The 22,678-nt window shown below is 37.8% G+C and overlaps 1 protein-coding gene and 1 pseudogene across 4 annotated transcripts in view; one reads left to right on the top strand and one right to left on the bottom strand.

Annotated features, from left to right (window-relative positions):
• Positions 1-22,678, bottom strand: part of FBXO34 (F-box protein 34) — an 87,647-nt gene that overhangs the window by 46,843 nt on the left and 18,126 nt on the right. The gene's annotated exons all lie outside the window — the stretch shown is intronic.
• Positions 12,534-13,157, top strand: LOC128316042 (60S ribosomal protein L31-like; annotated as a pseudogene).

Raw genomic sequence — 22,678 nt, 5'->3', positions numbered from 1 at the left:
CATCCTGATCCCCGATTTCAGCTCAGGTCAAGATCTCACAGTCGTGAGATGGAGCCCCTAGTCTGCGTCAGGCTCCACGCTGGGCGTGGAGCATGCTTAAGAGTGTCTCTCTCCCTCCCTCTGCCCATGCCCCGTGCGCACTCGCACTCACGCTCTCTCTCTCTCTCTCAAAAAAATAAAATAAAATAGGAATAAGGACCGCAGAAATAATATCCTCCTTTAACGGTCAGAATAGAATCTCTCAGCAATCTAAAACAGAGCCACTCAAATAGCCAGCGATTCTTTCCATAGAAAATCCTTGTTTAAAAATAAATTACACAATAAAGATTGTATTACTGTGCACTGAAAAAAGGAAGAAGATTAAAACTAAAGACCATTCCCAAATTTTTACACAGACAATAGTAAACAAACGTTTGGAGGACAAGAGTCACACAATTTAAACATGTAAGCACTTAAACATGCAAGTGAAAAAATAAATGCCAATAGAGGTAAGACCACTAAACTTCTTTCCACAAAAATTGTTTTCTTTTCCTCCACAAAAAGAAATCAGGTGGTTGACTGTAGACATGTCAAAGTTATAGTGACAAATTTGCAAACATTTTAGTTGACTAGGAACAGAAAATACAGTAGGTAGTCAAAGGGAACACAAAAGGCTCATAGAACAAAGCAGATCTGTTAAACACTAGGGGCGGAAAAATGAGCCATTATCTGCCATGCCCTCCTGTCGCACCCTTTTATTTGTAGTCATAACTGCAAGCTGTTTTAAAGACAATGGCAATGTTATTAAGGGTACCTTCATGCTGTGCCAAAGCACATACACACAGCAATTCGGAACAATCAGTCTTACTTTCATGAGAGCAAAAGTTGTGGCCAAATGAAATGGGTGGATACCATATTAAACAATCTTGGAATTAGCTAATAGGATATAGGAAAAAATGATCCTAATGCAGATGCTAAATTCTCTTCCTTCTTTACACAATAAAAATTTTTTATTATCTGAAAAGCACTCGGGGAGGAAGGTTCCATTTAGTAAGTCCTAAATATGGTCTGTTTTTAAACACAAAGATGTTTATTATTTCCTTGCATAATCCATAAACTTAAAATATGTGCTGGATACTAGATGCAACGTTATAACTTTCAAAAGGATGCTGTGTAGAAACAACTAAGTGGAAACCTTTAAATATAACACTGCAACTCTACAGAAAACCATGTGTTTCACAAATATTTCATAGAAGTAGAAATTCACTGCAGGCAACAAGTAGCAACATAAAACTTGGTTTGTAAGAGTACTCCACTGTTCTTACACAGATTTAAAATGTGGCACTTTATCTGTCATTGTGGCTTGTCGATATTTTATTCAATCTACATTAATTACATTACTTCATGCTTTATTAACGGACTTCAAAGCAAAATCGGAAGAAGTAAAAAAAGACATTCAATAAGGCTATGACTTTATAACCACGCCAACACGGACTTATACATACACACAGTACACAGTAGTGTATGAAGTGTAGTAGAGGAAAAATGGGATCTAAAATTCAGGCCTGGGAGAAATCCTATTCAGTGAAAATTTTTATGAAACATTTTTCATAGGTTGTTTTTAAAACTCATATTTTTGAAACCCTCTTTCCGGATGCAATTCTAATGCATTAATTAGAAGTTATATTTTATATCAATTAATAGCTAGTGTGAGAGAAGTCTATTGCTCACACTAAACTGAAAGGGGAGTGTCTTCTCAGATGAGCTATTTTTAAAAGAATCCCAAGGATTTAAGCTCTTCTTGGGCACTTCCTCAGATACAGCCTTAGTGTGCCAAGAACCATTCAACATCATTTTTGCCACAAAGAACAAAAACCAAGTAGGTAAAACCCATATTTTGTAATAAACCTCATAAACATATTTTGAAAAACAAACCAGTCTCACACAGCTCCAAACATACAAAGATGATTACAATAAAAATGGGTCGGCCTCTAAATTATTTGCAATTTACAGTGATTTTAGACAAAATCATTTTATCATTATTTAAGAGTGAGGCCATATTTTTCCATTTTCTTAAGTTTGTATTTTAATTACAGTTAGTTAACACAATAGTGTTACATTAGTTTCGGCATACAATATAGTAATTCAATAGTTCCATACATCACCCTGTGCTCATCACAACAAGTGTACTCCTTAATTTCTGAGGCCATACATTTAAACTTCTCCAGCAATTAGGGTAAGAATGAGGTAAGAAAGCACTACAAAAAAACAAAACAGAGGTATATCTCATGTTTCAAAATGGCATTCCCAAAAAACTGCCCAAGTCAAATTTTTGAACTAGCTTCTATTTTCCTCTTCATCTCTAAAAACCGAACTGTGTAATACTCCCTGCCCCTCTCTGGGTGGTGGGGGGGAGGGGGGAGGGAGGGGGGAATAAATAATAAATAATAAAAACATGTACAGTGCTGCAAACCTATTCTAAATTATACAAGTAGTAAATTATTTTTAAAACAAAATAAAATATAAATGAGAAAATTCTGTTTTCTGTATTTGTGACCTACTTAAAGGTCAAAAGAAAACTGAATAGAACATAGAAGACTAATCAACCCTTCATTTCAATCAAACCCCCACACCTCACCCACCCTCACAACTTTGAAGTACAGGAACTCTGCTATTCTCTTGACATTTGTGGAAGCTGCAGTTTGGCATATTTTGTTTGTTGCTTTTGTTTTGCAATTAACTGCTATGGATCAAAGAAAAAAATCATTCAAAAAGAAAATTATTCAAGTTCACAATAAAATAAAGTGGTAGGTGAGTACAGGAATCCTGAAATATGGAAGAATTCATTGAAAGTTTCCCCCCACTACAAATGACTTAAGATTATGTCTAATTAGTACCCAAACTTACCTATTCTGAAAGATATTTTCATGGACAAGAAAGACAGTGATGCTGTTTATAAGACAGGGGCTGGTGCTTCAAGCATTAGAGATAATCTGCTATTCCCAACATAAAAAATACAGCACTCAAGGCTAGCAGATTTTTTTAAGTTTTTCATGATAGAATGAGGTTACCATCGTAAAAATTAAATTCACAAACATAAACACACACCTAAAGGTAATTTCATCAGAATTGAGACATATACCTCTCTCATATTAAACAATATCATCACTTTAGCAGCAGACAAGTCACTGTAACTAAGCAATAAATCCAAATACTATTCTTTCCCTTGAGAATCACCTTGCTTATTTTTCTGATGTAAAATTCTAATTTGTTTAATATATGCAAATACCTACACATTCTTTATAAATACCCGTTACTGAGGCTTTCTTAAACCCAAATATTAAATGAGGTGATACTTCCCTCCATGATTTAGCTTCATCCTAAAAATTTTCCTCCAGGTTCTGTCTGAAATCTATCAAGATACCTAAATTTGATTATTGTACTAGTATGTGGTACTTCTCACATTAAAATTACTTTATAGCAACGATCCATTAAAAAACAAAAACAAAAAACTGACCCCTAGTCAGGTACAAAATCAGTCATTCTCAAAATGCCAATTCTCCTCAAAAGATTAAGCATGCAATTTTACAGTGACAAAGTCTATGTTATTCAGGGAAGTCACAGTAGTTGAATTTCATATACGTCAAAACCCTCATTTCAGATGCCACCTTAACTCCAAATCTAGTATTACAGGAAGGAGAACATCATTTGTTAGGAAAACCTCACAAAATCCTCCTCCTTACTGTGGAAATAACCAGAAAAGAGGTTCTATATCTTCCAACACCTACTGAGGGTGGTATCAGATTCCTGGAAAGTGGCATAAAATTTGTTTATCACAAGGACGTACAGAGGTTTAGAAATATGGGACTTGTTCATTGCTTTATTCTTCTAAGAATCAAAGATGGAGAACAGAGTAAAAATTCTAAGTCTAAAAGCAAATGCATAAAATACTCAGCTATGAAGTCCAGTTTTGTAATGTTACCAACAAGCAAGTTCTGAGAACTAAGTAAGGCAATTATAATTAACACACTTATTTACCTAAAACCTAATCTTCAGTATTAATTCAGCTCCTGGCAACATTAACAAAATATTTCAGTTCCTAGCTTTAAAAGAAAAAACAAAAAACTAGACTGTTTCAAGTTAGGTGTTTTAATGCATTCTGATAATAGCTCCTCAAAGTTGGTCTTTCCAAAATCATGAACAATCATCACTGAACACTTAGTATTTCCCAAGCCTTAAATGAGGCCCAAAGGACAAATAAATAAGACAAACACCATCCTAGTCCTCCTATGGTGCTGACATTCTAACAGAGAAGACAGAAAAATAGTTACGTAACGAGTAAGAACTAAAACTAACTATGTAAAACTCTTGGAAGAAACTGGGCAATGAATCTTCTTGAATTAGGCAATGGTTTCTTACATATGACACCAAAAGTACAAGCAACAGAAGAAAAAACAGACTCCACCAAATTTAAAATGTTAAATTTTAACTATCAAGAAAGTGAAAAACACAACCTCCCACAATGGGAGAAAATACTTGCAAATTATGTATCTGATAAGGAATCTGTATCTAGAAGATATAATGAATTCTTGTAACCCAGTAATACAAAGACAACCCAATTAAATACTGGGGAAAGGAAATAAATAATTTCTCCAAAGATATACTACTAATAAATACATGAATAAATGCCCAACATCATTAGCTATCAGGAAAATGCAAATCAAAACCACAATGAGATTACTTCACACCCCCCAGAATGGCAAGAATTGAAAAGTGAAAATAAATGTTAGCAAGGACATGGATAAATTGGAATCTTCATATACTGGTATTAGAAATGTAAAAAGTATACAGCAGCACTGGAAAACAATTTGGCAGTTTTTCAAAAGGTTAAACATAGAGTTACCATACAACCCAGCAATTTCACTCTTAAAGATGTATAAATTCAAGAAATGAAAACATACGTCCACATAAAAACCTGTACATGGATGTTCACAATACCATTATTCCTAACAGCCAGAAAGTGGAAACAACCTAAATGTCCATCAATTGATGAACAAATAAACTGTGTATATCCATACAACGGAATACTATTCAACCATAAAAAGAAATGACTTACTGGTATGTACTAGAACATGGATGAACCTTGAAAACATTATGCAAAATGAAAGAAAACAAACACAAAAGATCACACACATGGTTCTATTTATATGAAACGTCCAGAAAACAACTCTTGACAGACAGAAAGCAGATTTTCTGGGAGGAGTAGAGGGTATGTGAAACGACCCCTACTGGGTATAGGGACCCTTTCTGCTATCTTCATGATAGCAAGTGGTACTCTTATGACTTGAATCAAATGCTCTAAAATTGATTTTGGTGATGGTTACATAACTCTGTGGATAGCATTGAACTGCACACTTTAAATGAGTTAACCGTGTGGTATATGAATTCTATTTCAATAAAGCTGTTACTAAAAACATAATAATAATGTTTACAAAGTACTGTGAAAAAGTACAGGGTATTAAGGAAACATATAAAAGGAACCTTAACCTAAACTGGGGAATCAGAGGAGGGTTAAATGAAGACCTGGATGCATAAGCATTTTTAAAGCATCCAAGTGCATGGTATGTCTGAAGTGAATAGCTACTAGTAGCCAAGAGAATTCAAGAATGGATGGACTAGAGTGACAAGGTGGAAGAGATAGTAATAATATAGCTTACATTATTGAACCTTTACCTGTGCCAGGCACCGCTTACTGCAAAGTCTTAAATACTATATAATGAATCCTAATAGCTCTGAGGTATGGATGGTTATTATCTCCAATTTTACAGTTAAGGAAACTGAGGCATAGTGAAGGAAAGTTAACTTGCCCAAGGTCACAGCAAGTGGTGCTAACATGACTTCAACCAAAACATCCTGGCCCCAGAGTCCTACACTTCACAACCCACCTTTCCCTGGAACTGTCTATGGACTACAACAGACATAGCTTTGTATATTCTCTCTGGTAACAGTAACCAGATTATGTTATACATTTATACACAAGTTCTTTTGGTTGAACACAAGATGAAGTACTTGAGTTTAGAAACCATGTTTTATAATACTTATTAACCTTTAAACTCTGGAATCATACTCAGCAAGGCAGGCTGATCATTCACTACCAGTTCTGAGAACTGACACTTCCTAAAAGACTGTCTCTCAATTAACTTGGGGGACACTTACTCATTATCGCCATTTTGTTTGTTTGGTACGTGTGTGTGTGTGTGTGTGTGTGTGTGTGTGTGTGTCTGCTAAACCAACAGAGTGGAATATACTTAGAACTTGTTAGTGTTTGTGTAAGAAAGTGAATCAAGCTTAAGTTTCTAGCATGAACATCCACATGGATAACAGTGTCTACTATAGAGTCCCAGAAAAGATGGCTGGGAGAAAAATTCTGAGTTCAATTTTGGACAAATTGAGCTGGAGGAACTGAGAGACATCCAAATCAAAATGAATAACACACAATTAGATCTGTGGACCCGGTCCTCAGAAGAATGGATCGAAGAGGTAAATTTGGAAGTTATGGCACGTAGCATGGTAATTGAAGCCATGATTAAAAAAAAAAAAAAAAAAAACAGAAACAAAAACAAAAAAAACTAAACGCCTAAGTAGAAAGCACAGAGAAAAAGTCTTAAGACATTGGTTTTCAAATTTGAGCAAGCATCACAATCACATGGAAGGTTTGTTAAAACACAGACGACTGGGTCCCATCCCCAGAGCTTCTGAATCAGTAGATCTGGGTAGGGCCTGAGGATTTTCACTTCTAACAAGTTCCCAGGTGATGTTGATGCTTCTGGTCTGGGGAACCACACTTGGGAGAACCAATGGCCTATAGCAAAGCCCTATAAAACTCTGTTAAAGCAGAGAATAAGGAACTTACAAAGGGGAACAAGACAAGCCTAAGAGTAAGGTAGGAAAAATACTACTACCAATTAAATTTTTACCAAGCAATCTCCTAACTGATAATCCACTGGAAACTTAAATTCTACTTGCAACAAGTATTTATTGAGCACTCACCATATGCCAGGCACCTCTGTTCTCTGTAACCTGATCCTATCTTCTCTCTTGGCCTCTGAAATACCACACACTCCTCTGCTGTTCCTGTTTCTTCATTGAACACCTATGTATCTGTTCTCTTACTCCTCTCCTTCTGTCCACTCAAAACATTTCAAGGTTCCCTAGGATTCTGCATCTTTTCTTCATCATGCAAGCTCTCCCAGAGCAAGTTTACCTAACCCTATAACCCTGAATACCATCCAGCTGCCAATAATTCTCCCATACTTCGTCTCTAGAACCCAACTGCCTCTGGGCTTCAGATCCTATTTCCAACTGCCAACCCAACTGGACACTTACACACAACGCCCCTTTCCATAGTTTCTCTCCAAGAAACTTAACCAGCCACCCAGAGACCCAAGCCAAGTATCTGTGGATCCTCCCCACCCCCCCTTTTTTTTTGAAGTTTATTTATTTTAGAAATCTCTATACCCAATGTGGGGCTTGAATCACAAACCCAAGATCAAGAGTTGCACCCTCTTCCAACCGAGCCAGCCAGGTGTCCCAGGTATCTGTTAATCTTCCTAAAGCAACTGTTCTCAACTTTAGTTGATTAGAACCTCCCTGGAAGTTTTGGTTTTTTTTTTTTAAAGAATACCTCACTTGTAGGTCTAATAATATGACAACAAAAATCTTGCGTCCTTAACACATATGCATGTAAAATGCTTAGCAAAAAATGCTGTGAGCACTCAAAACAGGTAACTTTGCTTTTATTGTTTTTTAATGTTTATTTTGAGAGAGAGAACATACATGATCTGGGGAGGAGCAGAGAGAGAGAGACGGAGAGAGGGAGAAAATCCCAAGCAGGCTCCACACTGTCAGCGCAGAGGCCGGCATGGGGCTCAAACACACAAAATGTGAGATACCTGAGCCAAAAATCAAGAGTCGGACACTTACCTAACTGAGCCACCTAGCCACCCCAAACAGGTAACTATCTTTATAAACACTTCAAATTTCAGCTCATCTGAGGTCTTTTCTGAATGAATCAACACTTTAAGTTGCTAATAACAAGAAACAAATGAAAACAAGGGCATCTGCGTGGTTGAGTGGGTTGAGCAACCAGCTCCTAATTTCAGCTCAGGTCATGATTTCACAGTCCTTAAACTGAGCCCAGCATCAGGTTCCTCCATGAGCAAGGAGCCTTCTTAGGATTCTCTCTTTCCCCCTCTGCCCCTCTCCAGTTTGTGCGCACTCTCTCACTCTGCCTGTCTCTAAAGTAAAATTAAAACATCAAGGGCCCCTGGGAGGCTCAGTTGGTTAAGTCCAACTCTTGATTTCAGCTCAGGTCATGCTCTTGCGGGTTGGGAGTTTACACTCCATGTCGGGCTCTGCACTGACAGTGTGGAACCTGCTTGGAATTCTCTCTCTCTGCCCCTCCTCCCTCCCAAAATAAATAAACTTAAAAAAAATTTTTTTAAATATTTATCCAATGACAACAAAAAATTGTTTATAAGTCTCTCTAATGTAAATTTATAAAACTTAGGATCAAAGTCATATTCCTACTGTTTCCAAATATCTTTTGGGTATAGATCTTTATAGTGATTCCTAAAGGGAATAGTAAAATTGTTAAATAGGTACATCACTGGAATCATGGTTGAAATTTGGCCAATGGATAAGACAACACAGACCAGTGAGTGAGGTCTGTTGTTCATACAGCCATTCACAGAGACACTGGTGAGCCATAAATGGAAAAAAAGAGACACAAATATATTCAAACAAGCTAATAAAGAGAAGCCCATTATATGACACAGTTTGCAGATGAGACATCCAACTCTGTAGTGATACCAAAAAAAAACTTGCACCTCTCCTCTTTAGTGTTATTTTGTATTTTGAGTATTTTCAAAAGAGAATGATGAAGATTTAAAATAGCCGCTATCTGCCAAAGTATAATGCTTTGTTTGTGTCTCCTGTCCAATGTCTCCTGTCCAAAAGCAAATCTACTTTTTCTTGACAAGACATGCAGAAATGGGCAAATGCTGAGTTAGTACGTTCATTTAATGATACAGAATTCTGCCATTTTCACCCCCTGATGGCCAGTTTCTTAAAACCTGAGCACAACAGGACAACTAGAAAATAGCCTGGAATATGTCAGAAAACCAAGGAATAAAAGCTGCCAAAAATTGCAACTAAAATAAAGGACAACGGTTGGTTTTATTTGGTTGGTTGTTTGCTTTAGCTGAACAAATTAATTTGTCTTACAAATGAAATAAGTTACATATTTTAAAAATAAAATGTGTATCCAAATACCACTAGAGTATATAAACATTTTTTTTTTAATATTTATTTTTGAGAGAGAGAGAGAGAGAGACAGCATGAACGGGGGAATGGCAGCGAGAGAGGGAGACACAGAATTCGAAGCAGGCTCCAGGCTCTGAGCTGTCAGCACAGAGCCCAACGCGGGGCTCAAACTCACAAACCCATGAGATCATGACCTGAGCCAAAGTCAGATGCTTAACCAAATGAGTCACCCAGGTGCCCCTATAAACACATTTAAAAAACAAAAACAAAAAAACATCCTTTCCGAAACCTGACTGCCTGGTAAGTGGAGAAGGACTTAAAGCTGTTTCCAGAAATGCAATTACTGAAGATAAGCTTTATTTACATTTATGATACAGTCATAAAGGTATTTGGACTGTGGAAAGCAGAGAAAGTTTGAAACCCCCCCTTTTTTTTAAAGAACGATACCTGTTATGTATGAAGTAAGCATATTTCCAAATAGGAGGGAAACACAGATACTGATTAGAGCTATGAAAACCTAATAATGTGGGTGAAGAGTAAAGAAAAAAGAAATTTAAAATCTTTTTTCCAGTTTTACTTTTCTAGATTTGGGAAAAGCTTTAACTTTTACATTTTAAAAATGAACAAAATGTGTATATAATCTAAAGGTTACCTATTTCCAGTATGACTTTTGAGTCCTTTTTATAACCCATTCTCTAAGAGGTCACACAGCCTGAACCTCTCCAGTGGCAGAAAAGGCATTCCACCAACAAAGACTGTTCAACTTCAGAGACTTTTACCAAAGGAAGGCATAGAGTGCTTTTCCAACCTCAAAATCTAAATGCAAAAGGAAGTTTATTTAATACCATCATAGTATTAGACCCTGGTACATTCAAGGTCACAAGTTCATGAGGGTACATAAAGCACATCTCACATGGTTTTCAGCAGGCCACCAAGCCAGGTGACAAAACCAAGAACCTTTCTCAGGAATCCACCTGGATTCCCAGTAGGGAAAGGAACTGTGATAGTTGCAATAGCAACCAAGCAAAAACCTGCTAGTTAATTCACTTGTGAATAAATTTACTATTATACACGAATCTCCTAACAAACTACAGAAATTTAAGAAACTGATCATTGTCCTGCTTTTGTTGTTCTCCTCTGTTACATCCAATGAGTGGTATTCTATCATATCAGAATAACCCAAGCCAATGTGGGTGCCTTCTGCTCCAGGCAATGAATGTACAATGCCCTTTAACTATTATACTCCACTCTGCTCCAATGTGCTCAACAGACCCCTCACATAATTTAAAAGAAAAAAAAATACTTCTCACCCACTTGGACACAGAACAAGAGCCTTCCAACAGGTCCAATGCAAGAACTCCTTTACATCAGCCCCACAGGACCCATATGAATGACAGTCTTCAAGGGAAACTGAAATTGTCTCTGTCTTTACCACCCTTGTACCCAGAATCTTCTCTAAGGGCACATCTCTTCTCAGGCAGTTACCTGGCCTAGTAAACATGGCTTCCTGCCCTTTACACTTAACATCTGCCTAGACCTGCTGGTTCTCAACACCCTTTGCCCTCCTTTACAAATGTGATTATTTTTATTTGGGGACAGGAAATGGAAGCAAGATGAAGAAGAAGGAAATTAAGGGGATTAAAAAAAAAAAGTTCTCGTGGCTTCAAAAGTTCCAAAAAATTTATAACTATGGAAATAGATAACAGGATCCAAGTTCTTCCCTTCCCAACAGCTCCCCACAGGCTACCACCTATGAAATTGGAAGCTCCAATCCTAATTTAGCTCCATGGGAGGGTCAGGGTGGGGGGAGTAACCAGTTATCAAATCCTAATTTGTGATATTTAGTAAAAACAGTAAATTATGATGTCACAGACTATTTAAATATAGTAATTTACACAACCCCCCCCCCCAATGGTTAAGCAAAATATCACCTCAATTCCTGTAAAGCTTGGATTCTACTCTAAGAGTAGCCATTTTTTCTTCACTCTATGACATTGGGTGAGTCACTACTTACTTCTGAGTCTGATACTTCAGAGTTGTGGTGAGGATCAGATCCCTTAGCAGAGTACCCACTCGATAATATAATTAGACAGAATGGTCCTGTCTACTTTGTTCAAAGCAAACCAAAATTAGTGCTCACTCTTATGTAATCATTTTTCAACAACTCGGTCAGTTCTTGTAATGGTGTTAAGACATAGGTGGCATTTAACATTTTATTGAAAGAAAGAATAGCCTATGCTTAAAATGCGAGTTCTGTAAAGAGTCCTAGAAATTAACGCATATTAAAACATTTTATCGGGGCTCAGTCCGTTAAGCATCTGATTTCGGCTCAGGTCATGATCTCACTCGCGGTTTGTGAGTTAGAGCCCTGTGTTGGGCTCTGTGCTGACAGCTCAGAGCCTGGAAGCCCGCTTCAGATTCTGTGTCTCCCTCTCTCTCTCTGTGCCCCTTCCCTGCTTGTGCGCTCGCTCTCTCTCGCTCGCTCTCTCTCTCTCAAAAATAATGAGTGAACTTGATTATATAAGAAAAAAATTTATCTATTTATCTAGGTTGTTCTATTGTATCAGAATAACATAGGCCACTTTCTACCCCAGTCAATGAATGTACAATGTCCTTGACTGTTTCTCCTACTCTACTCTGCTCCAGTATGCTCAACATATTTGTTTTCAGAGTTTATTCCAGAAAAGAAACATGAAACCATCTTGCTTAAATTAAGGAACATTAGGAGCAAACTTGCCCCAGAATCTCTTTACAAGCTCTGACACTTAGCTTCTTTGCTACTTCTTTATTCACCAGAAAGAGATATAGATGTAGTTCAAATCACAGGCAAGTCCCTTACACTTTGATGTATTTGCCCAAAGACTAGTTAGATTAGATTTAGAAAGGACCTTCCCAAAGAAGGAAAACCAATTTCTTAGCCTTTAATCAATTCTTCTTTAAACCCAGGAAATACCATACAATTTGTTTCCCATAGCTAATAAGTAACTTAGCACTACTTTATAATTATTAAGCCTATTCTAGTCAGAGTACTCAGATTAGCTGCTAGCTATGAGAAAAATAACTACTAAAGGGAGTTTCCTTGAGGAGATTCCTCTATCCCTATACTTTCCCCCAAACAAGAGATGACAATCACTTGATGTGAGCAAGGGTGTATAAATTTCTATACTATTCTTGTTTTTTTGTTTTTTGTTTTGTTTTTGTTTGTTTTTTTGCAACCAGGACCTGGCAGAATGACTACTGCAAAGAAGGGTGGCAAAAAAGAAGGGCTGTTTGGCTATCAACAAGGTAGTAATCAAAGAATACACCATCAACATTCACAAGCACATCCATGGAGTGGGTTTCAAGAAGAGTGCCCCTTGGGTACTCAAAGACATCCGGAAATTTGCCATGAAAGAGATGTGCACATGGACACCAGGTTCAACAAAGCTGTCTGGGCAAAAGGCGTAAGAAATGTTCCATACCACATATGTGCGCGGTTGACCAGAAAACGTAACAAGGATAAAAATTCACCAAACAAGCTCTATACGTTGGTTACCTATGCACCTGTCACCACTCTCCAAAATCTACAGGCAATTAATGTGGGTGAGAACTAAATGCTGTCAAATAAAGGTATCAAACTGCAAAATAAATAAATAAATTTAATTTCTATACTATTAGCTAGCCTAACATCATATAAATTTCCTACACAACCAATCAGAAGCTAAGTGTACTAGATGGTCCAAATGTCTGATTCTAGCTGATAAAAAGAATTCCAAAAGTCATCTCCATTTGGATGTTCTGTTATTCAAACCTAGAAGCTTAGCTGAAATACTCTTACCAGTAAACTATTTTAAGGCCTCATGAAAGAAACTGTCATTTAAGAAACCAGAAACTGCAAGAAAGAAGAAGAAGAAGAAGAAGAAGAAGAAGAAGAAGAAGAAGAAGAAGGAGGAGGAGGAGGAGGAGGAGGAGAGGAGGAAGAGGAAGAGGAGGAGGAGGAGGAGGAGGAAGGGGAGGGAGGGGGAGGGGGAAGAGGAGGAGGAGGAGGGGGAAGGGGAGGGAGGGGAAGGGGAGGAGGAGGAGGGGGAGGAGGAGGAGAAGGAGGAGGAGAGAAATGGTCCTTCATGGTTGTTCTCATTAGACTTTGCACGTTTCTCTGCAACCACCTTGTCCTTCCTTGCTGCTGGAGCTATACCTTCATCTTTCGACCAGTCTGTTTGCCTGGTCCCTAGTTCCCTATGGCCACCTCTGCTGCTCTGTGTTCCTAGTGGTCCAATCACTGTTTTTCTTGTACTAGGACTGACCTAATGGCCATCTTCTGCTGTACTATCTGTCAGACAGCAACCACAGAGGTTGGTGGGGAAAGGGGAACAGTGGAACATGGGTTGAGGGGAAAGGGAGAACAGTGGAACATGGGTATGTGTGACATGACTCATCTGTTCTGACCATCTATTCCATAACTTGTTCTAAGACTGTGCACCCTGGCTCACTCTGACAGACCTGTTCTTGGCCCAAACTAACCCTTTAGACTAGGTATGGTTTTCCTGGCCACCAGCCTTTTACCTAAAACTTTCTAATGAAGACAGAAGAATCTCACAATTATGACCATGCTTACAGAAAAGGAAATGAACATTCAAATGTCTCTTCCATACTTGGCACTGTGCTACGTGCTTTCTCACTCAAGACCCACCAAAGGCCACTGATACAGCCTTCATTTTACATGAGGATACAACGGAATTCCACTACCTATGTATTTCAGAAGATAAAGCTAAGTGTACTAGATACTGCGTAACATCAATAAAATTCTTTTTAATGTTGCCCTGACAGGGCTGTTTTTCATTATGTGAAGAGTAGTCCACTGCAATGCCAAGGAATCTGGCTTACAACTTCTAATTAGCTATCAACTCACTTTACAAATACTGTTTCACTGGAGTGCCCGGATAGCTCAGCCGGTTCAGTGTCTCTGATTTTGGGTCAGGTCATGATCTCATGGTGTGTGGGATCAAGCCCCATGTTGGGCTCTGTGCTGACAGCACAGAGCCTGCTTGGGATTCTCTCTCTCTCCTTCTCTCTCTGCCCCTCCCCCACTCGCTCACACACTCTCTCTCAAAATAAATAAAATATGGAGGGGGGATTAAAATATTTTTATAAAATACTGTTTCACCAAAAAGAAAAGGCCACACCTTAAATGGTAACTGGCATTATACACCTGTATAGCATTTAAATCAATTCTAAAATTTACAAAATAATAACCTTTGTATCTTCAGAATTACAAGAATAATTAGTATGCTCAATAGTTTACTAGAGAAAACAAGACATAAGAACATGTTATAAACCACAGGGATATAATCATTAAAATCCAGACTTGGAAACTCTAAAGGACCAAAAACCTGGTTTCTTTAATAAAGAAATTACCAGTAGAGGGATAAAAAAGAGGTAGTGAGGGGGAAGCTCTAAACTAAAAAGGATTTAAAAAGTCATTACCAACCAGCTGGAAGTTCGTGACCTTATGTGGATCCTGATTAAAACTAGGACATTGAGCTTTCCAATGTCAGAGTATGGAGGAGACACTCAGAAAAGGCTCCTTGCAAGGGGAAAGAAAAGAAGGAAGAATAGGTCATTAGCCTTGGACCTCAGGTAGCTGAAGGAGAAAATGTGTTTGCTGTCTACCACATCTTTACATGTCTCAGTGACACATTTGTCCAAGTCACCAATCTGTCAAGGCAACAATCTGCCAGGTGACTGGTGGGATGAAGGTGAGGCTGACCAAGATGCATCCTCTCCCTATGCTGCCTTGTTGACTACCCAGCATGTAGCCCAGAGGGTGCAAGGAGCTGAGCATCACTGTACTCCACATCAAACTCCAGGCCACAGGAGGAAATAGAACCAAGACCCCTGAACCTAGGCCCAGTCAGTCCTCAGAGCCCTTGCCCACTCAGGAATGAAGATCAGGAGGATTGAGAATGTCACCCCTATCCCCTCCAATAGCACCCACAAGAATAGGGGTCATTGTGGTTGCGGTCTATGAGCAGGATTCCCAAATTATTGTCTTCTGTTAATAAACTGCCTTTGTGTAAGCTTTAAAAAAACTAACATTTGAAAATAAATATAATAAACTAGGACATGTAAGACAACTGGAAATTTGAACAATGGATATTTGATGATATCAAGGCTTGGGGGGATAAATACATATATATTTTTTAATATATATATACATATATTTTAAAGAGTCCTTATCCTTTAAAGATACACTAGACTACAAATGAAATGACATCTGTGATTTGTCTGAAAATAACCCCAGAGGAAGAAAGTGGAAGAACAGATGAAAGAAAATTGAACACTGAGTTGATAACTGTCAAAGCTGGGTGGTAGGTACATGGGGGGTTATTACATGGATTTCATCTATTTTTATGTGCTTGAAACTTTCTGTAAATTAAAATCAAAGCACTTGGAAAATACAAATTATTTTCATGTAAATGAAGAAAAACAGGTCCTTTAAAAATGATACCACTACTTGAATATATCTGGGTTTTAGATAACGTAAAGGAATTTGATGATACTAATATGGAGAGTAAAATTCAAAAGCTAGGCAACAGAGTAATCTGTTAATTTTGTTAGGTAAAACAATGGCCCTGTGGTTATGGGGGAGAATGTCCCTTTAAAAAAAAATTTTTTTAACGTTTATTTATTATTGAGAGACCAGAGACAGAGCATGAGCATGGGACAGGCAGAGAGAGGGAGAGACACAGAATTCAAAGCAGGCTCCAGGCTCTGAGCTGTCAACACAGAGCCCGATGTGGGACTTAAACCCACAAGCTGTGAGATCGTGACCTGAGCTGAAGTTGGACGCTTCACCGACTGAGCCACCTAGGTACCCAAAAATGTCCCTTTAAAAAACACATATTGATACATTGAGCGCTAAAATGACACAATGTCTAGAATTTGGTTTAAAAATTGTTTTTAAGTGGGGACAAGAATAAACAACTATGGCAAAATGTTGAAACTAACTGATATACAGGGGCTCACTGACTACTTTTGTGTGCATCTGCATTTCAAAAAGTAAATAATAATAACAGGAACAATAATAGATTACAAGGACTTCCTCCACTATGTGGGAGAGGAAAAAACAAAAACAAAAAACAAGATCAATAATTCAAACTAAAACCCCCTAGTTCAAATAAGGGTCAAGTTTGGAGAGGGTAGGGAGACAGGAACAACCACACAAGAGTTTTATATAATTCACCTGAATTTCACAAATAGTCAGAAGAGTGTGGTGAGGAAAGTCTCACAGTGTTCCAACATAATGGGGGCGTACTAGAAGAAAAAAAAAATTCTTTCAAGAACTATTTCCTCCTGCCAGTCCTGCCCTAGACATCGATTTAGAAAGACACTTTCAACATTTTCTGAAATCCAAGAAGTAGGACTGTCAGTGTGTTTTGCATGGGAACAAAGCTTCCCTAACATCCTGAGCACATATGATTCTGATTGTACAGAGGTTTCTGGGAATGAAAATAGTATTTTTTCATTCCTAGTTTTCTGGCTGTGCTCCAAGACTACTTTTCTTATCAAGTTATCTTTAGTAAGATCCTTTGGAGGTGGGGGAGGAGAACCTTTCAAAGACTTTTACGAAAACATTTGCACATACACATTTCAGCACTTCAAGTAATGACACCAAATGTTTTTTGAGGTTCTAAAGAGAAAAACACAATCTAAAGTTACCTAATAGTACCAAAATCTCTGCTGTGGGCAATCATCACCATATCTAAATTGCATAATTATTATTGGCAAAGAGAGAAAAAAAATTAACACCTTCTGAGAATTTATCATATGCCAAGTATCTAATATGTATTTTTAACTAAATCCTCATAACAACCCTAATAGGTGAGTATTATTATTATTATCTAAATATTACAGATGAGAAAAGTGGGCAGGCACTGAAAGGCTAAGTAACTTGTTAAGTGACCTAAGTGTAACTCAGTGGCAGAACCAGATTTGACCACGAGCACTCTGGCTCTTAACATCTGGGCTGTTCTCTACTATACTACTCTATACCTTAAAACTTTTCACTCTAAAACGCAGGAAAGATGATTATTTGAACACTTCTAGACCCTATATCATTGGCTCTTTTCATAATCCTCATTATCTTTGAAATTTTACAATATTAAAAACATTTAAAACTAGAAGATCCTTCTTTAATGAAATTAAACTGTCTAAAGAGAACAGCAGCTATTAAAGGCATTAGCACCACTGACCAAGAATAATGAGGCCTCCCCAAACTGCTCACCTTAATGCAAAGCTCACCAGTTGACAGACCTTGTCTAGGCAGAGATCCCAATCAATTTTATTTTATTTTATTTTATTTATTATTATTATTATTATTATTATTATTATTATTATTATTATTATTTTGAGAGCGTGAGAGAGCACATGCAGGAGAGGAGCAGAGGGAGAGACAGAATCTTAAGTAGGCTCCATGCCCAGTGCAGAGTTCCGGGCTTGATCTCAGACTGTGAGATCATGACCTGAGCCAAAATCAAGAGTCAGACACCTAACCAACTGAGCCACCTAGGCACCCCCAAAATCAATTTTATACGGTTTCATTCTTCCATTTGATTGGGTAAATCAGAATCAAACATCTGTACCTTGAAAGAGACAAGGAAACAAAAGTTAAAGAAATGTGACAAAGTAAGAAAAAGAATTCATAAAACAGAAAAGATCTTGTCAAAAGCCTTGTAATTAAGATCCTCAGAAACAGTCAAGATATTGCATCCATAAAGCAAAACACGATGCCGTGAAAAAGCAAAAAAGAATGAGAAAAGACTCTTGGAAATAAAATATCAATTTAAAGAGGCAATATAGAGGAGTCGCCTGGGTGGCTCGGTCAGTTAAGCATCCAATTCTTGGTTTCAGCTCAGGTCACGATCTCAGGATCATGAGACTGAGCCCCATGTTGGGCTCTGCGCTAATAGCACGGAGCCTGCTTGGGATTCTCCCTCTCTCTCTGCCCCTCCCTTGCTCATGCTCTCTCTCTCTCTCAAAATAAATAAACTTTAAAATAAATAAATAAAAAGGCAATATAAAGTTTGAAGTTGTGAAGATGAAATCTAGAAAATAGACAAAAACAGAGACAAAAAATTACCAAAGGACCCACAGCATCAGTCCAGGAGATCAGCATTTGATTAGAAGAATTCCAGAAAGAACAGGGAATACAGTCAGTGGTATGTATTATAACAGCACTGGAGAGTGACAGATGGTAAGTACACTTGTGGAGAGCACAGTGTAACATATAGAGATGGTGAATCACTATGTTCTACACTTGAAACTAGTAACATTATGTGTCAACTATCCTTCAATAAAAAATTAAACAAAAAAAAAAGAAATCCAGAATGAAAAGAAAAAAATTGGAGAAAGTTTCCAAAAAAATATGTTTTCACCAAAAGATGATTAAGTTAATAGATTTATAGAAGTCTTACAATAGGGCCCGCTCAGTGCTCAAATGAATAGAGACCAACATCAAGACATATCATTGGAAAATTTCAGACAAGATCAAAAAGATACCAAAGCTTTCAGAGAAAAGGCAGCTCATCTACAAAGGAACCAAGAATCAAACTGGTCTAGGAATTCTCATCAATAATGAAGGATACTAATAGTTGAGCAATGCCTTTAAAAATGTGACAGAAAAATAATGTTCAAACCTAGAATTCCATTCCCAGCCACACTAACATTCCAGTTTAAGAACAAAATAAAAACCCTTCCAGACATGGAATCACTCAAAATTTACCTCCCACACATCTTACCTTAGTATGAACACTAGCAAAACAAAGCAATAATTCAAGAAAGAGGAATATATAGGAAACAGGAGCATAATGAAGGCAAGTCACAGGATGTCAGTTGGGCAGCAGTTCTAAATAAAACTCACAGAATGGAGCAGGAAGATAGAGGGCATCAAGGAAGCTAACTATGAAAAAGGGAGATACTAGAAATTTGATATCATCTTTAAAAAGTGTAACTTAACTGTTTCATAGGAAGCTATAAAAGCAAAAAATGCCCCCCAAAAAGAATACAAATGAGAATTCTGATATGGGGAGGTAATGGCATCCTGTTTTACCTTTGGAGAATTACCTTCTTCAGACCCCTAACACATGTGTTTCATATAGGGTTGACCCCATACCCATCTCTAAGAGTGTGCATGTGACCAGGCTGTTAACTATACCAGTCTATTCTCTCCACCTTGCCATAACTTGTTTGGAAATAAACACACAGCCTAGAATGGGTGGCGGGGTGGGGGTGGGGGGGTGGCAGGGTGTGAAGGATCCTGAAAATAAAGCTAAAAGGAGGAAATCGGACTGATAACAGCAAGAGAGCAACTCTTCAAAGCAAGGATTGAGCATGTGGATCCTGTCCTACTCTATCCTCCTCAGACTCTCAGTTCTTCAAACCAATTTTCTTTTCCACTTAAGTTATGGTTGAACTAGTTTTCTAACACTTACAAGGATTCCTATCTTATATACTCCTCTTTCAGAGCAGGAAGTCAAAAGACACCATCTATTGTTAGTGAAATAAAAATAAATACATAGCATTTACCAAGATGACCAGAGAGCTAAAAATAATGGCAGAACTACAGCAGAAAGAAGATGGGGAATGGGGTAGTGGTATGAAGAAATAATTTGTAATGGGTCTCTAGGTCTTTCAGGCAAGACACTGTCTGCTCTTTGTTCTGGACTGTTATTTTCAAAGACGTTCATACAGCAAACGACCTTGCAAGATAGAAAGTCTTTTCTTCAAAAACAAAAAGCAGACATGCTTACTATCTCCCTATGGAGCAAAGGCCAGGCACACTTACTGCCCATTATAAAATATTTGAAATCTCTAAGCTCAGAGTCTTCTCCAGTAACAAAACCTACTATGCAAACAGGTATTATGTGGCCCTGTCTGCAGTGTCCTGTGGGAATTGAGGCTTAGGACACTGACACAAATGAATGCTGCTACTCTGGCTACTGCTACTGCTATGAGTAATAAACTGTACTTTATCTCTAACTGAGCCTTCCACCAGCATCCACAAAATTGGCAGGCTAACTTGTTAGCTTCAAGTAAGGTCAAATCTCAGATCCCTTATAATTCTTGACAGTTGGTAAATAAGAGTTAAACCTTGACTATCAAAGCAGAAAATCAATAGATAATGCTTAAAATTAGGAAACCAAGAAATGAAAGAAGTAAACTAAAAGAATCCACCAGAAACAACTGTTGTGGTTTCCCTGAAAAGGGAACTGAGGTGAGGAGGGGTGGGAAAAGGAACTAGTGCTTTCATCATAAACTCTTCTGAACCATCACATTTTTCCCTCACCATGAACATGCATTTGAGAAAAAAGCCTTTGCTGGCTACTTCAAAAGGGGAAAAAGAAGGATTAAGAAAAAGTTTTCAGTATTTCATCCCACTAAAATTGAATGGGAGTGTCAAGAAAAGGACCTCATTCAATATGATGTTCTCACCACAGTTCTAGAGACCCAAAAGGGACACAACTCTCACCAATGATCATTTCAGGCCAGAAAAGTCTCAATGTATCTCCAAAATAAGTACCTATGTCTTACTCTGGAGAATTTTTTTTTCCTTGAGAGAGAGAGAGAGAGACAGAGACAGAGAGAGAAAATGAATGAGTGGGGGAAGGGCAGAGAGGGTAAGAGAGAGAATTCCAGGCAGGCTCCATACTGTCAGCATGGAGCCCGATTCTGGGCTCAAACCCATGAAACATGAGATTGTGACCTGAGCCAAAGTCCAACACTCAACCAACTGAGCCACCCAGGTGCCCCTGGAGAATTTTTTTAAATAAAATGATTCTACTAGCTATGTACACAATAGTATCCTACAACCCTTCCTATTGTAAGAACATTACTGGGTTCAGCATATAAGTATGTATCTGTAAGCATGATTTCCTGCAAGTATAGGTTCTAATACACTCCCCATAAACCACCATGGTTTTAAAACTAAAATTAAAAATTAATTTATAATACTGGAGATACCCAGGTATGAGGCTCCTTAAGACAGAGCAGAAGTACTTTTATGGCAGGGGAAATAAAACACATCATCTTACAGACAAAAATACACAAACAGCTAATTAAGGTTCAAAAAGTAACTCACATTAAAGAATAAGAATTTTCTAATCAAAATCTGAAATTACAAATGATTTTGTGTGGTACACAGGGGATGACTATTTACACTGGTATAATTATATACATATTCTAGTATCTAGAAAAGCTTTTCTCTTAAATCCAGAACAACAAAACCTACCCACTCTCTACCCCTCTATACCTATACTAAACTATACTTTCAATGCAGCCACATTATAATTTTTGCCATCCCACTGTATCTAATTTTTAGGGAAAATGAAGGAAGATCATACAAATTCTGCTCCAGAGATAAGCTAAATTGTTCTTGAGCTAAACTAAGTCTAAGTAATAGAAGATTTGGTTAGGAGCTAGCTCTGGTTCTATTTTAAATGTACTTTATTTAAATTGCATTGCTTAACTTTAACATAACATTACTGTTTCAGTCGCAGTGGCCTCATTCAATCAACTTAAGTCATGCGAAGCTGGAGCAAATAAAAAGATAAAGGTCTCTGTGACATCAGAGTTCCACTACGTTGTTTCTCATTTCTTTTTCACTTCTAGGTGCTCTTAAGTAGGAAGACATTTTGTGCAGTGAAATTACTCTATAGGTCACACTGCTCAGAATTAAATTCCAGCTTCTACACACTTACTGGCTAAGCAAACTGCCTGTTTAACTTCTAAGACCTCTTAAGTTTTCTGTGAGAAAAAAGGGACAAGAATACATTCCTTATAGGGTTGTAATAAAGATTAGAAAAGAAAATATACATAAAATGTTTAGTATAGAGCCTAGTCAAAAGGAAGGAAGGAAGCTATTGCTATTGTCATTCCTCCCTTTGTGGAAAACCACCTCCGGTAGGAAATAAATGTTCCATCGGCACACAGTGGAACTCACTCAAACCTAGACTCTTTCTCATTAACCAAACCAGCACTGAAGGCTATGACAACTTCACCAAAAAGATGCTAGAGGTTTGAAGCAGATGATGCATTTCAGCAAAGCCAAAACTCAGTCCCTTTTACACCGAGAATATAGTCCTTAAACCTTGCACAGGTTTGCCTTGGTAGCACAATGGCACACAGTGGTCTCCAAAAGCACAACTTTTTAAATAATGAAGACAGTACTTTCAAATATAAATTTTTAAAATAAAAATTGGGGTGCCTGGGTGGCTAGCGTCCACTGAGTGTCTGACTCTTGATTTTGGCTCAGGTCACGATCTCAGGATGAGATGGAGCCCGACATCAGCCTCTGTGCTGAGCGTGGAGCCTGTTTAAGATTCTCTCTCTCCCTCCCTCT

This window comes from Acinonyx jubatus, chromosome B3 (genome assembly GCF_027475565.1).
Source record: "Acinonyx jubatus isolate Ajub_Pintada_27869175 chromosome B3, VMU_Ajub_asm_v1.0, whole genome shotgun sequence".
Taxonomy (NCBI): domain Eukaryota; kingdom Metazoa; phylum Chordata; class Mammalia; order Carnivora; family Felidae; genus Acinonyx; species Acinonyx jubatus.
This window is presented reverse-complemented; position numbering and strand designations above follow the sequence as displayed.